The 18677-nt window shown below is 40.0% G+C and overlaps 1 pseudogene across 1 annotated transcript; it reads left to right on the top strand.

Moving 5' to 3' along the window:
- Positions 1–15804, top strand: LOC308648683 (phosphoglucomutase-1-like; annotated as a pseudogene). The gene is made up of 3 exons (XR_014024412.1): positions 1–133; positions 14016–14394; positions 14609–15804. The product of XR_014024412.1 is annotated as a phosphoglucomutase-1-like (transcript).
- Positions 15805–18677: the final 2873 nt, after the last annotated feature.

Below are 18677 nucleotides of genomic sequence, written 5' to 3'. Positions count from 1 at the left end.
GTGAGCAAGCAGATCTCGCGGGAGCAAATCTCGCGAGAGCTCTCAGATCCGCAACCGCCAAAGAAAGGTTACTTTTCCCGGAAATAACGTCAATGGGAACCGCCCCGGATCCTGGGAATATTTGTTCTCAGAGGTAGGAGGTGGGAGGGGCTACCTAACACTGATAATAGTCGCAGACTAACTAGCGGTAAGTTTTATGCCTTTGGTGGGTGCATGCAGATACGATATAGGCGCTTGAGGGTGCCTGCACCTGCCTGGGCACCGTTCGCTTGGGGACTTCTCCAAATCGTCTTCAGACGGTGTCACCCACCCAGGCTTAAAACTTCTTGGAACAGAGAAACGTGTAAGCTTTGGTGCACATTCCATTTAAAGCAGTCGGATGAGTTGCCTCGGCACGTGAGACCACCGAATTCTTTTTTTCCCTTGTTTTCTTCTTAGGTTCCATGTAAAAGGATCGACTGCCTAGGACAGTTTGATAAATGGATCATCGCTTTGGATAAGTGTAAGGAATTGTTGGACTTCAGCCCTTAGATCTTCCTGCAGGAGTTGTTTTGTTTACTGTGTTTTTTGTCTGCCCCAGTGTCGTGGGCAACTCAAATCTGGTTTTAGATTGTAGCCTATTAGGATGTATCTTTTTGAGTTCAACTACTTGAGTTCAATTATGAGCCTTTGAAAAGGAAGAAAATGATCTCTTTTTGTTGCTTGGTTTTAATGGGCTTTAGCTGTGGAGGAAATGGTCCATGAACAGGTCCTTAAGTTATCATATCATCTGACAATATAAATTTATTTTGTAAGAGAGAAGGTAAGTGGAAAGAAGTTCCATATGCACTCCTTCATGTTATATAAAAATGAAGCTGCTCACGGAGATAGCAAATCATGGTTTTCAACAGACAGGAAAACCTGAGCCCAGACTTTCTGGTACAGAAGGGGAGAAAGACGAAGAAATAACTGCTCCAAATCAACCAATAGCCCTTCATATCAGAACAATCGATCCAACATGGAAGATTTATTTGTCTCCATTTTTGCTACTTATCAGTCAACCCACCAGGGCTGACACACTGGCTCTGGTGAATATTATGGTAATGACTAGAGCCACACGGCTCTATCTAATCATGCTAGAGCAGAACCCAAAAAAAAGGTGTCCATACAATTGAACCCAATTTCGACATAATAACCATGGATCGCCATATCTCAAAAATTATAGTAGATGCGTGCTGACAGGACTTCAAAGAAAAGTCCCTAAAGTAGAGATTCTTAAGAGTGTTCAAGAGGTTAAACAAAAACCTCAGGAGGATCCTTCAGAGCTCTGTCTATTAAGAATACCAGTGCTATATGGATGCCAGTTCTGAGGCTCCAGAAAACTTTAAAAAATGGTGAACATTAACTTCTCATCTTTAGGGATGTGTGCTTCACACATTGTACAAATAGTTTTTAAACTGTACAGTAACAGACGAAGCATGGGATTTGAAAAAAAACAACAGAAAATGCAACAGCAGTCTTCCTTGCTTGCAGAAACCCGGGGGGAAAATAAAGGATTATGAGAAGAACCAAAAAAGATAAGCAAACATCAGCCACCTCTAGGGAAAATCAGTACAGTTACTGCAAGGAAGAACACTGCATTGAAGATTGTCCAAAACTGAAGAAGTTGAAATAGTTCGAAAAAACAACTCTCAAATGGCAGAATTAAGAGGAATTTCTGAAGAAGAATGATTAAGTTAAAGGACTTCCTTAGATTTAACATGACCTCACTTGTGGACATGGGGACACTTATTCTGTCATTAATACACACTTATCTCCTAATTTTAAAAAACCATGTAAAGCTGTCTCTCCCTCTGGAAATAGTCCACATTTTACTATATTCCTTACTTTACCCTCAAAAGCCTCTTTCTCTAGAGATTGCCTCATTCTGGGGCTGGGGATGTGGCTCAAGCGGTAGCGCGCTCGCCTGGCATGCGTGCGGCCCGGGTTCGATCCTCAGCACCACATACAAACAAAGATGTTGTGTCCGCCGAGAACTAAAAAATAAATATTAAAAAATTCCCTCTCTCTCTCTCAAAAAAAAAAAAAGAGATTGCCTCATTCTCCCTTAAACGTGAAGCTACTTACTTCAATAAACCTCTGTCTGTAGGGAATCAGGGAAAATCTTAACCTCGCCATTACTGCAGCCTTTGGAATCCCACCTAGGTGAACTTAAAACATAGCTTTCTATATATGCCTGACTTGCAAAACTAAAATCTCAGGTAAATTTTTCACCAGGATAGCTTGAAACAGAAGTGTCCATGCCTGTAATCCCAGTGGCTCAGGAGGTTAAGACAGGAGGATTACGAATTCACAGCCAGCCTCAGCAAAAGTGAGGTGCTAAGCAACTCAGTGAGACCCTGTCTCTAAATAAAAATACAAAGTAGGACTGGGGATGTGACTCAGTGGTGTAGTGCCCCTGAGTTTAATCCCCAGTACCAAAAAAAAGAAATCGAAGTATCACCTGAACAGGCCTACACCCTCCAGATGCTACTGCTACAGAATAACTCGGGGGAAGCTGTGGAGGTACTAAAAGACATCTTGAACCAGGTGAAAGAGGACATATGGATGGATGAGAAGCCAGGACATGCCCTGACTATCGAGGTGCTCCTAGAAGAAGGCCTTGAAATAACCTGACTTCAAATAATATGCTTTTGAGAAGTAAACCATAGGTTAGCAAAAATGACTTTTGAGATTCTGAGTTAATAACCCAAGTCTTGTTCCCAGCTATTCATGTAATCAAGAAATTAATATTTTTTGGTTCTTATAATCTTTTATTTTTCCCCTGGGTTTCTGTGAATATTGCTGCAAGCAAGGAAGACTTTTTAAGAAGTCAAAGACTATTACATCTGGGATGCCAAAACTGGAGCACTACATAATTTTCCCTTCATCTGGTTGAAAACCCATTGGCATTTCTTTATAAGGGTTCTAAGTCCCTTAAAAGCAGGGATACACACCTGTAATCCCAGCTACTTGGGAGGCAGGAGAATTGCAAATTTGAGGCAAGCAGCCTGTGCAACTTAGTGAGATCCTGTTCCAAAATAAAGGCTTACGGTCTGTCTTAATGGTAGAGTGCCTGCCTGGCATGCAAAAGGTCTTGAGTTCAATGCTTAGTACTTCAGGGACGCGGATAAAAAGGGAATATAAAATAAGGCACAAAAAAAAGAATATAGCCATTCCTGATGGTGCTTCATTTATTTATTTTTCTTTTGGGGTCTGCGGGCTGAATCCAGGGGCACTTGAACACTGAGCCACATCATCAACCCCTTTTTTTTATATTTTATTTTGAGACAGGATCTCACTTTGATGCTTAGAGACGCACTGAGTTGCTGAGGCTGGCCTTGAACTTGCAATCCTGCCTCAGGCTCCCCAGTTCCTGGAATTACAAGCATGTGCCACCATGCCCAACTTCTGGATGAACTTTTTAAAAGAAAAATTTAATAAAACTATGCTGTTGTATATATACACAGTGGAATATGAGCCATAAAGAAGAATGAAATTATGACATTTTCCAGAAATGGGATGGAACTGGAGACTATCATGCTAAGTGACATAAGCCAAACCCAAAAAAACAAAGGAATGTTCTCTCTGATATGTTGATGGACTCAAAATAGGCAGAGAGGAGTGGAGGTTCACCAGATTAGACAGGGAAGTGGGAGAGGGGTGGGAATGCAAAAGACAGAATGAATTAGACATGACATTCCTATATTCATATTTGAATAACACAACCAATGTGTAACTTCGTATCATGTACAACCACAAAAATGGGAAGTTATACTCCATGCGTGTATAATATGTCAAAATACATTGTACTAGGCTGGGGTTGTAGCTCAGTTGGTAGATAGCTTGCCTAGCATGTATGAGGCACTGTGTTCATTCCTCAGCATCACATAAAAAAATTGTATTATGTCCATCTACTATTTAAAAAAATACATTGTACTGTCACGTATAACTAAAAACAAATAAAAATTTTTTAAAAAGACCATGTCACGCCCCACATACTATGCCTATCTTCCCTTCATAAAAGTCAAATTGCAAAGAACATTGATCAAATGGTGCTGTATGTATGCCTTATTGTGCCCAGCCGGTACATTCTCCTGACCAGGTAGGTAGAGACCTACACTAGTTCACTGTACGAGAACTTAAAGGATGCCTTTTTCTGCTTCCCACCAGAGAAAACTCAAAAGGTATTTATTTGCCTTTGAATGGCAAGACACAAAAAAAAAATGTAAAACTTTTTTTTTTTTTAGTTTTCAATGAAACTTTATTTTATTTATATATGGTGCTGAGAATTGAACCCAGTGCCCCACACTTGATTACAAAAGTGCTCTACCACTGAGCTACAACCCCAGCCCCCAACACCAAACAATTTTATCAGACTGTTTCCACAGAAGTACTCACCTATGCTCTGGAGAAATACTAACCAAAGGCCTAAAGGACCTTCAGTTAAAAGAAGGAATCCTATAATATGTCAGTCACATTTTGGTTACAAGTGAAAACAAAAGAGGCTTCATTGGAAATACTGTTCAGAGACCTTAAATTCCTTGACTGATAGGGGACATAAAGTCCCTAAGGGAAAAACACACACACAAATCTGAAGACTGTTAAAATACTTAGGATTGAATTCTCTAAGGAACAGAAATTTGAACCCTAACCACAAAGAAATCATTGCCCGTGTAGCTATACCCACTACTTACTGAAAATTGTTTAGCTTTCTGGGAGTGGCCAGATTTTGCTGTGTCTGGATTCCCAACTTGGGCTAAGGCCATTTTGAGGTTTTAATTAAAGGGAGACCTAGAATCCTTAAGGTAGGGAATGCCAACTGGGTTTTCAACCAGCTGAAAAGAAAGCTACTTAGTGCCCCAGCTTTAGGCTTCCCAGATTTAAGGAAGCCTTTTGACCTTTTGCACATGAAAAGATGGGAACAAAGCTGGGTGCAAAGCACAAATGGGAGGATTGCAAGTTTGAGAGCAGACTAAGCAATTTTGCAAGTTTATCATGCCCCTCCCCCCCAGCAAACTAACCGTTATGATTTCTGTTTCTTGTTTTCTCCACGCTTTTATTCACATGGGAAGATAATCCTGTAATCATGATCTCTCACCATGGCTAAGGCAGTAAAACTGATTGTTGGACACATCATCAAAAAAAAACCTTTGGGGGCCCAACACAGCAGCATACGCCTGCAATTCCAGCTCGGGAGGCTGAGGCAGAAGGATCACAACTTAAAAGCAAACTTTTGGTAGTTGTAGATGGACAGCATTCCTTTATTTTATTATTTTTATGTGGTGCTAAGGATTGAACCAACCCACTGCCTCACACATGTTAGACAAGCACTCTGCCACTGAGCTACATCCCTAAGTCTCAAACATTTAATCATCCCTTACAACAGAAGTGTGGAGGTATGTAAGTGTGTGTGTGTGTGTGTTTGTTCTTAGGGATCAAACCCCAGGTCCTTGTGTATACTAGGCAGCAAGTACCTGACTACTGTGCTACATCCCCTACCCTTTTTATTTATTTATTTATTTTACTTTGAAACAGGGTCTTACTAAGTTAGTTGCTCAGAGCCTTAGTGAGTTGCTGAGGCTAGCCTCAAATTTTCAATCCTCCTGCCAAATTGCTGGGATTACATATGAGCACCACTACACATGGCCCTCTTTTCACTTTTGTAGGTGTTATTGGATCATAGTGATAAGTTTTTCCATTTATTTTCTATTGTTCCTATACTGGGGATGAGCAATCTTTGCTTTTCAACTTGGTGAGAATTCAAAAGAGAAACTGAACCCAAAGTGGAGTATCTTAGCAGCTTTGTCTATTTAGTCTCACTTTTTATTTCCTGCCTTTCTTCTTTCCCTTCTCTGCTAGTTCAAAATTAAAATACAAGTCACATATTTCTGCTTTGAACACAATAGGATCACTCCTTGCTTCATAGTTTGCTTTGCTTTGTAAAAACGTGCCATAAGTTTTCCTTATCTTTCAGAGAAATTATTAATAAAAATAATCTTGCTTTATATGTAATATATAATGAAAACATTATAATTTTTTATTGAACTAAGAAAATTCACAAATACAAGGGTGGGTTGAAAGCTTTCATCAATAAGGTAGACTTCTTTCTAAACTACTTATGTGAATATTTGTAAAAAAAATCATATGAATTCATCTCAGTTCTATATATAAAGAGATTTTTCCCCGTAGTTTTTTCAGCTAAGATGTGCAGTATTTTCTCCATGTTTCCTATTTTATACTTTAGAAAAATTGTACATTTTTTTTAAATGAGAGGAATAGTCGCTTATTTTGAAGCTATAATTTTTCTTTTTAAAATGTTGTTTACTGCTTTGGGTTTCCTACTCAAAGGTGATAATTTAATGGGTTAACCAGTCCTGGTGCACTAATTTTTTAAAGGAGATTTGAGCCAGGCACAGTGGCACACACCTTTAATCCAGCAGCTAAGGAGGCTGAGGCAGGAGAATCATAAATGCAAAGCCAGCCTCAGCAACTTGGCGAGGCCCTGAGCAACCTACAGAGACCCTCAAATAATAATAATAATAAAATAGTAATAAGAGGGTTGGGGATGTGGCTCAGTAATTAAGCACCCCTTGGTTCAATCCCTGGTTCCAAAAAGAAAAAAAGATTTAATTTCAAACCTATAAGAACCATAAATGCTTGAATTATTTCTTGATATGTGTGAGCTTTCCAGTTGTTTGATATAAATTAATTTGTCTACTTAGTTATTTGTCAATAAGTATATTTCATAAACTGTGCTAGAAATCAGCTCACTGAAATTATTACATCTTTTTAGAATTAAATAAATAAAAAGCCCTCCAAAGTAACATAATATGTAAGGGTAACCAGCCCAAGACCTCACACACCCCTACTCCTGTTTGTTCTTTACTCCTCCATAGAGAAGCTTGAATTTTGCCTAATACCTCGAGGTTGCAAATTGTCCTGAGCCCATCAATACAGCTATAATCAACAGAATATTTAGATTATAATTTCTCAGTAACAGTTCAGATAGAGTCTGTGAAAGCAAAAGTGAACATGAGGCTCCTGCCTCCTGGGATGACCTTGATTCAGTCTAGCACTGAAACAGCCAACCCTCCCCTTTGTTTGGCATACTGAAGACTCTACCAGGGATACTCAGAGTGCATACTCTTCTAAATCTTTAACAGTGTTTTCAATAACCCCAGGCTTTAATCATGGCCCCCAACAAATGATGCCAACCAAAATTTATGTTTCCACTAGTTATAGACCCCTGGTTTGATCTAACCAGGAAGCTTTGCCTTGAAACTCAGATAATTTTAAGTAATTTATCAATTATCCTTTGTGCTCTTAATAGAATACCTGTTTATAAGATCCCTGAAGGAATCCCATGAGCATATATATTTCCAGGCAGCTGGAAAATAGGAGGAATTTATCTATTAGATTATGTGGCCATGCCAGTTTCCATTTGCCAGTTCCAAGAAATTGAGCACTGAGCCAGCTCTCTATTTCAAGAACTAAGAAAATACAGGGATTAGGCTGAGGATATGGCTCAAGTAGTAGTGTGCTTGCCTGGCATGTGTGAGGCACTGGGTTCGATCCTCAGCACCACATAAAAATAAAATAAAGATATTGTGTCCACCTAAAGTTAAAAAATAAATATTAAAAAAAAAGAAAATACAGGGATTACCCCAATAATAGTGCTTGCCTAGCATGTGTAAGGCTATGGGTTCAACCCCCAGCACCACAAAACAGAACCAAGTCTGCTATTTCCCAGGTTACCAGGAATAGGGTTTTGGTATACATTCAATAAAACTGTCTTGCCCTGGTAGTAGATAGGAGCCCATGAATATCTGTTTGAAAATCTATCACCCTAGATATTATAATTAATAAAAACTGCCTGGGCCAAATCCATGCAGCAAAGGATATAGAATACTTACCTAAAGTAGTGCTCAATAACCCAATTGCTATAGTCTATTTTTACAAGCAAGGGTCTGTGCTATATCAAATACTTTTTTTTTTTTTTTTTTTTTTTTTTTAAAGAGAGAGGAAAGGGGGGGGGAGAGAGAGAGAGAATTTATTTATTTATTTTATTTCTCGGTGGACACAACATCTTCGTTTGTATGTGGTGCTGAGGATCGAACCCGGGCCGCACGCATGCCAGGCAAGCGCGCTACCGCTTGAGCCACATCCCCAGCCCTATATCAAATACTTACTGTTGTTTTTACATTAACACTTGTGCTGAAGGTGAAACTCACCTTAAAAAGATTGGAAAACAAGGGCTGGAGTTGTGGCTCAGTGGTAGAGTGCTTGCCTGGCATGTGTGAGGCCTTGGGTTTGATCCTCAACATAATAAATAAATAAATAAGATCCATTAACAACTAAAAAATATTTAAAAAAAAAAAATTGGAAAACAAGCATTCTAGCAACAAATATGCCCGAAGCCCTAGGAGAAAATAACTAGTTCTCAGTACTTTTATTAGATACCTAGGGCACTATAATTATCTTTACTTGTTGGGCATGGTGGCATTTGCTTGTAATCCCAGTGGTTCAGGAGGCTGAGACAGGAGGATCCAGGTTTGAAACCAGCTCAGAAATTTAGCAAGGCTGTAAGCTACCTAGTGAGACTCTAAAATAATTAAAGTAAAATGACTGGGATGTGGTTCAGTGGTAAAGTGCCCTTGGGTTCAATCCCTGGTACCAAAACAACAACAAAAACAACAAGAACCTATCTTTTCTGGACTGCTTAAATTAGGAATGTTGGGCTGGGGATGTGGCTCAAGTGGTAGCGCGCTCGCCTGGCATGCGTGCGGCCCGGGTTCGATCCTCAGCACCACATACCAACAAAGATGTTGTGTCCGCTGAGAACTAAAAAATAAATATTAAAAATTCTCTCTCTCTCTCTCCTCTCTCACTGTCTCTTTAAAAAAAAAAATTAGGAATGTCCTTTTTACTGAGCTTATTTCTGATTTCTCTTATAATTAAATGTGTTTTAAAATGTATTACTAAAGAGGTCAAGCTGTGGTTTCAGAGGCTTGAGTTTATTTCAAGTATTTGTGAATATTTCAGATTTCAGATGAAACAAGTTCATTCCTTCATCCCACATACTTCAACCCTTTTCAGCAAGAAGTAGCCAGAATGATCTTTGTGCCTATTTGTATAAGACTGAGGGATGGTAAAATAGACAGTTGAGACTTATAATAGCTCTATAATAATATTAAATCTGTCTTGTAAGAGATTTGAACCATTTCCCCTTCCAAAAATTTAAAAACCAAACAGTATATTCTTTGCTAAAGCTGACCAAATCTTAAGCATATACTCCTAGTTCACACTTCTGTAATTATCAATTCCAATTTTGTCGTCTTTGTTCCAAAAAATGAACTAACAGCTTTGCTTGATGATTTACAAGATTTGTTTTGCAGAACCATAGATTTCTCAATGGTCTGCCAAAAGTCCACTAGCATCAAATCTGAAAATTTGTTTTTATCAAAACCACCCGTTTCTCCCCTGGACTCCCCTTTCTATGCCCTTTCCCTTCTAAAACCCATGACTGGGCTTTCTGGGAAACAGTGGAGTTGAGACCCATCTCCTATCTTCTTGAAAAAACTTTCATTCAGTGTTTGGTGTTTGCTGCATAATAGGCACACAAATCTGATTTTGAGGTTTGTTACCTATAAGGTCAGTTGAGGGGATAAACTCAGAGCTGATATTTTATCCTGTTTCTGGCCCCATTGGGCAAAGTTGTAGATTGCCCAGGAAGTGCCTGGTATTTATACAGTAATTAATTGGGGGTTTCCATTTAGCCTCAGAAATCAAGACACTGACAGGTTAGGTGAAATGGCATAGTTAAGTAATACACTGCCCTAGCTTTAGGATTCTAGAACATGAGAACACACTTATTCCCATAGTCCAAGTGAGTCTCTGAAAAGGGAATAATTGGATTTACCTGTGGCAACTCTAGTATAAGCCTCTTGCCGCACATTTACTAAACTTAATTTAGTGCAGAAACTAGCAGTAGAACACTTTTAGAATTTCCTGAAAGTTAAATATGTTGATATTTCAGTTCTTCATGTCTTATACTTTATTTCAATCTGACCTTTAGCATTTAATCGGGAAAACATTTCCTTAATGTCATACAGCCTTCTTATGCTACTGGACATTTTTTATGGTGTTGGGCATTTAACTCAGGGCCTCAAGCTGGCTAAATGTGCTCTACCACTGATCTACACCTCCAGCCCCAGTTCACCAACTTTACAAAATTGATTTTGCTTAAGGGCAAAAGTATACTTACTATGCTACACTTTGTTAGAAAGATGGATATAAGAAAGCATATCAGGGGCTGGGGTTGTGGTTCAGTGATAGAGTGCTTGCCCAGCACATGTGAGAGTCACTAAGTTGGATCCTCAGCACCATATAAAAATGAAACAAAGATATTGTATCCAGGGCTGGGATTGTGGCTCAGTGGTAGAGCGCTCCTCTAGCACGTGGGAGGCTCTGGGTTCGATCCTAAGCACCACATAAAAATAAATAAATAAAGGTATTGTGGGGGCTGGGGATGTGGCTCAAGCGGTAGCGCGCTCGCCTGGCATGCATGCGGCCCGGTTGGATCCTCAGCACCACATACCAACAAAGATGTTGTGTCCGCGGAGAACTAAAAAATAAATATTAAAAATTCTCTCTCTCTCTCTCTCTAAAAAAAAATAAATAAATAAAAATAAAAAATAAAGGTATTGTGTCCACCTACAATTTAAAAATTAAAAAATTATATATATAAAAGCTGGAGCTTTAAGCAACTCTGAAAAACCAACGTATCACAAAAAGGATTAATGAGTAGCTCCACTTAGCATTTGGGGAAAAAAAAAAAAGAAAGAAAGCATACAGTTGTTTGCTTATTTGTCCAAAAGAAATTCAAGAACAATTAACCAGAAACTAATGTGATTGATTTCCTATGGGGGCAGGATGGGAAGAAGGGAAGGAATGGAAACTGGGTAAGCAGTAAGGAAGAAGTAGTGGCAATTCTTTTTTTATAAGTCTATTAGAACCATAGTAATTAACACTTGCATTATCTCACATACTTAAATTTTTCTTTTTTTCTGGTAAGAACTTAAAATCTCTTAGTGCACTAAGGGATATAGATGAGAGGTAAAGCACTTACCTAACATGCACAAAGCCCTGCATTTAATTCCCAGTACTACATACACACAAAGAATCCTTTAAAAATCTGCTTTTGTCTGATGCAGAATAGCACAAAGTAATCCCAGAAACTCAGCAGGCTGAGGCAGGAGAATCCCTGCAGGAAGCCATCTGTAAAACACCTGATGACCTTCACTCTGCATGGAGCCAGAGAGGGATAGGCCTGGCCCTGGGAACTTTCCGTTGTTTTCCTGGTGTCAATAGATTGCCTAAAGCACGTGTACGTCCCCTCTGCTAGAAATGCCCCTCACAGGGCTGGGGATGTGGCTCAAGCGGTAGCGCGCTCGCCTGGCATGTGTGCGGCCGGGTTCGATCCTCAGCACCACATACCAACAAAGATGTTGGGTCCGCCTAGAACTAAAAAATAAATATTAAAGATTCTCCCTCTCTCTCACTCTCTCTCCTCTCTCACTCTCTCTTTAAAAAAAAAAAAAAAAGGGGGGGGGCTGGGGATGTGGCTCAAGCGGTAGCGCGCTCGCCTGGCATGTGTGCGGCCGGGTTCGATCCTCAGCACCACATACCAACAAAGATGTTGTGTCCGCAGAGAACTAAAAAATAAATATTAAAAATTCTCTCTCTCTCTCTCTCTCTCTCTCTCTCTCTCCTCTCTCCCCTCTCTCACTCTCTCTTTAAAAAAAAAAAAAAGAAATGCCCCTCACAGTAGTACTGGAGATGGGCGTATCCTATTAAGAACTAAACAGCCCAGCTTTATCCTATTTTGGTGGAGAACATTCTATGGTAAGGCCTATGTAAATAAGGCAGGCACAGGCTCCATTTTTGTGGAGAAAGCTAGATCCGGCAGATTAGCCTCCCTCCCCCCACCCCCCCAGCTTCGCTTTTGAAACTGCTTTCTATATTCTGCAGTTTTTTCGCAGTTTTATTTCTCTTAGCCTTTATTTCTCAGCCAGCCCATTCCACTGAGGGTAACTTCATTCCCAGTACCGGCACAGAATGTGGGTAGGAACTGGCACCTGACCGGGGGCCCTCATCACGTGGGATTAAAAGCTAACTAGTGGGTGTTTGGCCCTCTCTTTCTGGAAAAGTGTACTTGTTATTTAGCATATTGTGAATTAGTATATTGAGAGAGAGGAGAGAGGAAAGTTTTTTATTGTGGGACATTAAGCATGGGAAACTCTTTGTCTTCAGAGGAAAAAAAAATTGTTACAATTCTGAAGACAATAATAAAAAAAAAAAGGAAAAAATATAAAAAGATCCCAGCTTACTCATTTCTTAGAAACAGGGAAGTTTGCCCATGGTTTTGTGAAGAGGAATCACTTGATTTTCATACTTGGGAAAAACTCATCTCAGCTGACCTGCCCAGAAGTATGATCGAAAATATAGAAAAAAAGAATTGGACTACAATAGAGGATGTGTTTATTTTTGGACCAAGATATTGGTGATGGTCCTGGGAGACTTTAGATCCAAGCTGGTAACCTAAAGTACCTAAGGCAGTGAGAAAAATTAAGCCTGGAACAAAGTCACGCCCCATTTGTAACTATTGAAAGTAAAAAAAAAAAAAAAAAAAAAAAAAAAAAAAAAAAAAAACCAGCCTTAGGGCAGAATCTAAGCAGGCTTCCTGGTTGCAGACAAAACCAGGAAAACAGCCTGCGGGCAGAGCCAGAGCCCAATTCGCTGTTCACAGCAAAAGGCCTGGAAACAGCCCAGATAAAATTTCATTAGGAAGAGAGGTGCAGGAAAAGGGGGGAAGGGCTGCACTGGGGGACTGGGAGGAGGATTCTCAGTCAGAGGAAGAGTTGAATTGGAAGCAGACCTCCATAATTTGCATTTAAATGGTCCTGCTCCAGCCACTCTCCCTTGGGGAAGGCCTAGGCTTACACCCTGGAACCTGTCTGCCACAGACGTTTCCCCACTCCATGTGGTCTCAGAATCTCATTACTGGAAGGAGAAGATATTTCAGGATTTAAACTGTTTCCAATTTTTGAGCAAAATCAATGTGTACGAATTTATACTGCCATTTCTTTCTTTCTTTTTGGAACTCAGGGGCACATCTGTGGAACCACAGAGCCACATCCCCAGCCCTATTTTGTATTTTATTTAGAGCCAAATTCTCACTAAGTTGCTTAGCACCTCACCTTTGCTGAGGCTGGCTTTGAACTGAGATCCCCCTGCCTCAGCCTCCCAAGCCCCTGGGATTACAGGCATGCACCACCGCACCCAGCTCTGTCATTTCTTTCCTTTCTTTCTTTTTTTATTTTTTTTAATTTTTAGATGTTGATGGTCCTTTATTTTATTCATTCATTTATATGTGGTGCTGAGAATCGAACCCAGTGATTCACACATGCTAGGCAAGTGCTCTACCACTGAGCCACAACCCCAGCCCCTCTGCCATTTTTTTTAAACATTAAAAGAATTAAAATTTGCTTGCTCCACATGGCCTGAACTTACCTTTTGTTCAAAGCCTGATAGAATCAATATCTAGTGAAGCTCTGCCACATTATGATTGGGTCACACTAGCAAAAGTGTGTCTTTCCAGAGGCGCGTATTTACTGTGGAGGTCTAATTGTGTGGATTTCTGCTCCAAGCAGGCAGAAATTAATAGAAGGCATGGAATTAATATTATGGTAGACATGTTGACTAGTACAGGACAATTTACTGATTGGGAACAACAGTTAAATTTTGATTTGCAAACTTATAATCAGATTAGTGCATGTGTCAGAAGGGCATGGAGAGAATAGAATCTCTCTACCCCTGCTGTATCCTACATCATTAGAAAAATCAAAGCCATTGGTGGGATCATTCTGACAGCCAGCCACAACCCAGGAGACCTAATGGAGATTTTGGAATCAAATTTAATGTTTTTTTAACAGAGAACCTGCTCCAGAAGCAATAACTGATAAAATTTTCCAAATCAGCAAAGCTATCAAACAGTATGAAATTTGCCCTGATCTGAAAGTGGACCTTGGTGTTCTGGCCAAGCAACAGTTTGACCTGGAAAACAAGTTAAAGCCTTTCACAGTGGAAATTGTGAATTCAGTGGAAGCTTATGCCTCAATGCTGAGAAATATCTTTGGTTTCAATGCACTGAAAGAACTTCTTTCTGGTCCGAACAGGCTAAAGATCCATATGGATGCCATGCATGGAGTTGTGGACCCATAAAGAAGAATCTCTGTGAAGAACTCGGCACTCGGAACCCCAGAAAATTCAGCAGTTAATTGTGTTCCCCCTGGGGCTGGGGATGTGGCTCAAGTGGTAGCGCGCTGGCCTGGCATGCATTCGGCCCGGGTTCAATCCTCAGCACCACATACAAACAAAGATGTTGTATCCGCCGAAAACTAAAAAATACATATTAAAAAATTCTCTCTCTCTCTCTCTCTCTCTCTCTCTCTCTCTCTCTCTCTCTCTCTCTCTCTCTTTAAAAAAAAAAAATTGTGTTCCCCTGACCCCAGCTGACCAAGTGGAGACTATGAAGTCTGGAGAGCATGACTTTGGGCTGTGTTCAATGGAGATGGGAATCAAAACATGATTCTGGGCAAGCATGGGTTCTTTGTGAACCCTTCAGACTCTGTGGCTATCATTGCTGCCAATATCTGCAGCATTCCATATTTCCAGCGGACTAGGGTCTGTGGCTTTGCACGCAGCATGCCTATAAGTGGTGCTCTGGACTGGGTGGCTAACGCTGCAAAGATGGCTTTGTATGAGACCCCAACTGGCTGGAAGTTTTTTGGGGAATTTGACAGATGCAAGTAAACTGTCCCTTTGAGAGGACGAGGGCTTTGGCACTGATTCTGATCACATTTGTGAGAAAGGTGGACTGTGGGCTGTCCTTTCAGGGCTCTCCATTCTTGCCACCTGCAAACACAGTTCAAAGGACATTTGCAGAGATCATTGGAAAAAGTGATTACGAGGAGGTGGAAGCAGAGGGTGCAAGCAAGATGAGGAAGGATCTGGAGACTCTGATGTTTGCTCCTTTGTGGGGAAGCAATTCTCTGCAAATGACAAAGTCTACACTTTGGAGAAAGCTGATAACTTTGAATACAGGGACCCCATGGAGGAAGCATTTCAAGAAATCAGGGCTTGTGAGTCATTTTTGCAAACAGTTCTCACATCATCTTCCAACTAAATGGCACTGGGAATGCAGGGCCCACCATTCAACTATACATTGACAGCTTTGAGAAGGATGTTGCCAAAATCAATCAGAACCCCCAGGTCATGTCGTGCACCCCCTCCCCCCCACACACACTTATTTCTATTGCTCTAAAGGTGTCCCAGTTCCAGGAGAAGACAAGATACAGTGCACCCACTGTAATCACCTAGGAAGACCTGCCAGCTGCTGTATGTCCTTCCATCCCAGGACCTATCCATGTCATCTGATTGAAGAATATGGACAGAAACAAAGTGTATCTACCCAGATTTTTAGGATTTGATTTTTCCATTTCATAGTTGTTGATAAACAGCACATTGCAAAGCACTTCCAATTGAGTCCCCTCGGGAGCTGTGTGAGAGAGGGAAGAGGACCCACAGGCTTATGTCAGTTCCTTTTCATGCCCTTCTGCACTGAGGCTGTGTGGGTATCTCTCCTTAGCATCAGACGCTGTTTACTCTACAGTGCAAGGTGGAGACTGAGCATCAGCGAGTGAGGCCAGCTTTCTTCTTTAGGACATGCCTACAAAATGACAGCAGAAGTTCCATTCTCCTTGGTGAATATTTCCCCCAGTTTACTGTCTACATGTAATCCAATAAAATGTAATTTTATTGTAATGTAATGTGCCTTCTCTCCAATCAGTTTTCCTGTAAGTGAGACGTACTTGTCTACAGATTCTGACTTGTTTTGTAGCACAGTCCCATTTGCACAGATATTTTGGTATATTAAAGCAGAATAAGAAACAAAAAACAATAAAAAAGGCTGGGGATGTTGCTCAGTGGTTAATTACCCAGGTTTAAGCCCCATTAATCTCCCCCCTCCCCCCAAAAAAACTATTCTTAATGATTTTATAGTCACTATATTGTCTTGAATTTATTGCTTCTTGTCTAACTGCAATTTTGTATAATTTGACCAACTTTTTTTGCAAAAATGCTCTTCCGATAAAAATTCTTGATTTATTCTTCATACAAGCTGTTTGCTAATCCTATCATGAATGTCTTCCTTCAGACTACTACTTACCTTTTCACTTTCTTCAGAATATCCTCTTTAAAGAAAAATTCTTGATTTTAATACATTCAATTTTGTTGATATTTTATTTTTATTTATTTATTTTTTATTCATTTTTGTGGTACTGGGATTTGAACCCAGAGGGGCTCTACCACCAACCTATACCCTTAGCCCTTCATTATTTTTCTTTTGAGACAGGGTCTTGTTAAGTTACTGAGACTGACCTTGAAGAGGCAAACCTTCTGCCTCAGCCTCCTAAATCACTGGGATTATAGATATGCACCACTGCATCCTGCTAAATTTATCAATCTTTTATAATAATGCTTTTAATGTTGGTTTTGTTTATTTGTTTTTGGTATTGTGGACTGAAATCAAGGACACCACATCCCCAACCCTTTTTACTTTGATACAGAATCTCACTAAATTCCTACAGCTGGCCTCCAACTTGCCATTCTCCTGTCTCAACCTCCTGAGTCTCTGGGATTACAGGCACATGACACCAAGTCCAGCCTTGTGGTTTGTGTTGCCCAGGCTGGTCTCAAATTCATAGGCTTAACGGCTCCTCTTAAGTGCTGGGACTATAGGCATGTGTCACCATTCCTAGCTTTACAAAGATATAAATATAGATAGCTATACACACTAAAAAAATAGATGATAGATTGATATGTGTGTGCATGCATACATGCTGGAAATTGAACCAGAGGCACTTAACCACTGAGCCACATACCCAACCCTTTTTATTTATTTATTTAATATTTTTTAAACATTGATTGACCTTTATTTTATTCATTTATTTGTATGCGGTGCTGAGAATCAAACCCAGTGCCTCATGCCTCACACATGCTAGGCAAGTGCTCTCCCACTGAGCCACAACCCCAGCCCTTATTTTTTATTTTGAGACAGAGTCTTGCTAAGTTGCTTAGGGCCTTGATAAATTGCTGAGGCTGGCTTTGAACTTACAATCATCCTGCATCAACCTCCTAAATCACTGGGATTACAGGTGTGCACCACTGCACCTGGCCTACAAAAATATTTTTGGTGCTTTGTTTAAGATAGTTTTCCTTGTCCAAAGTCTGATAAATACCCACCAATATTTTCTTTTTCTTTTTTTTTTTTTTTTTTTTTTTTTTTGTGGTGCTGGGGATTAAACCTAGGGCCTTGTGTATGCGAGGCAAGCACTCTGCCAACTGAGCTATATCCCTAGCCCTCACCAATATTTTCCACTGAGTTTAATTTTTTTCATTTATATCTCTAATTCAAGTGGAATTGACTTTTTCATATAATAGAAAACAAAAATCCAATTTCATCACTTTCCATTTTTTTGCCCCAAACCCATTTGCCTCTTTTCCCACTCCTCTATCATGCTCTGGTTTTTACTAAAGTTCTAGCATTCAACAGTTTATTCCTGTGCTTTATTGCATTCCACTGATCAATTTGTCTCTCCTTGGCCCAAGGCAGTTTGTCTTAATTACTATAATTTCAAAATAAGTCCTGATACCTGGTAGGCAAGTCCTTCGCCTTAGTCCTTCTTCAGAAGTGTTTGGCTACTTTGGGTCTTTTACCCTTACTCTTCCATTTAAATTTTTTTTTTATTTATTTTATTGTTGGTTGTTCAAAACATTACATAGTTCTTAATATACCATATTTCACAGATTGATTCAAGTGGGTTATGAACTCCCATTTTTACCCCGTATACAGATTGTTGTGTCACATCAGTTACATTTCCATTGATTTACAAATTGCCTTTCTAGTGACTGATGTATTCTGCTGTCTATCCCATTCTCCCCTCCCCTCCCCTCCCCTCCCCTCCCCTTCTCTCTCTCCACCCCCTCTACTATAAATCGTTTCTTCCACTTATATCATTTTTCTCCTACCCCTCCTTTCCTCTTATATGTAATTATGTATAACCCTGAGGCTCACCTTCCAATTCCATGCAATTTCCCTTTTCTCTCCCTTTCCCTCCCGCCTATCCTCCCTGTTTAATGTTAATCTTCTTCTCAAGCTCTACCCTGTCCTTGGTTACTCCCCTTATATCAAAGAAGACGTTTGGCATTTGTTTTTTAAGGCTTGGCTAGCTTCGCTTAGCATAATCTGCCCTAATGCCATCCATTTCCCTCCAAATTCTATGATTTTGTCATTTCTTATTGCAGAGTAATACTCCATTGTGTATAAATGCCACATTTTTAATCCATTCATCTATTGAAGGGCTTCTAGGTTGGTTCCACAATCTTGCTATCGTGAATTGTGCTGCTATGAACATCGATGTAGCAGTGTCCCTGTAGCATGCTCTTGTTAGGTCTTTAGGGAATAGACCGAGAAGGGGAACCATTTAAATTTTAGTAATAGAAATTTTATTTAAAAATATGGTTGGGGGCTGGGG

The sequence above is a fragment of the Spermophilus citellus genome, assembly GCF_964194105.1.
Source record: "Spermophilus citellus genome assembly, chromosome: 4".
Taxonomy (NCBI): domain Eukaryota; kingdom Metazoa; phylum Chordata; class Mammalia; order Rodentia; family Sciuridae; genus Spermophilus; species Spermophilus citellus.
Note: the sequence above shows the minus strand (reverse complement) of the source record. Positions and strands in the feature narration are given on the sequence as shown.